Consider the following 1070-nt stretch of genomic DNA (forward strand, 5'->3'; position numbering starts at 1 on the left):
CTCCCTCTTTCCCTCCCTCCCGCCCCGTCCCGCTGGTTGGCAGCCGCGGGGGGAGCGAGAGCCTTCCCTGAGGGACGGGGGACGGCTGAGCTGCGGCGGGAGCGGGCGCGGACGCGAAGAATGCGGCCGCGGCAGACGGGAGCGGGAATGGAAATCTGCTCCTCTGAGACTTTGTGGGTTATTTTTAGGTGTTGCTTTAGAAAAAAAAAAAAGGAGACAAGCGCAATACATGAGTTTATAAAAGGATGAGACACTGTGGGGAACTATTTCTCGCCACCTTAAAATAGTGACCTTTGAATCATTGAATCATTAAGGCAGGAAAAGACTACTAAGATCATCTAGTCCAACTCATCAACATCATACTACCAAACCATGTTCCTCAGTGCCACATCAACGTGGTTCTTGAACACCTCCACGGACAGTGACTCCACCCCACTAGGGCAGCCTGTGCCAGCACCTCACCGCTCTTTCTGAGAAGAGATTTTTCCTAAAATCCAACGTCAGCCTCCCCTGATGCAACTTGGGCTCATTCCCTCTCATCCCATTTGGGAGAAGAGACTGACCCTCACCACACCACAGCCTCCTTTCAGGCAGCTGTAGAGAGCGATCAGGTCTCCCCTGAGCCTCCTCTTCTCCAGACTGAGCAATCCCAGTTCCCTCAGCCTCTCCTCATAAGACTTGTGCTCCAGAACCCTCAGCTTTGTTGCCCTTCTCTGGATGCAGTTAGAACACGCTGAGGGGAGAATAAAAGAAAATGGATGGAACTGGGTTTACCAAGAAGTAAGTGCCATGTCGCAACCCAGTCCAACATTGTGCTGCTTCCACAACTCTGTTTAAACTTTTGAATTCTCCAGTTTAAAATCTTCCTTTTTATGAACAATACATATCTAGATTATCTGCCCCTTAAATTATCCTTAAACTCCATATGTTTGGTAGATTCTTTTTTAAACTAAGGGCATTCTCTGCCTACTGAAAATTAAGTTTTGTATGCCGAAGGCAGGGTTATGTAACATTTTCCTCTGTGTTCCTCTTCAAAAGCTTTGTCTCTTCCCTTCAACCATCCTGGGTAT

The sequence above is a fragment of the Numida meleagris genome, chromosome 2, assembly GCF_002078875.1.
Source record: "Numida meleagris isolate 19003 breed g44 Domestic line chromosome 2, NumMel1.0, whole genome shotgun sequence".
NCBI classification, from domain to species: Eukaryota; Metazoa; Chordata; class Aves; order Galliformes; family Numididae; genus Numida; species Numida meleagris.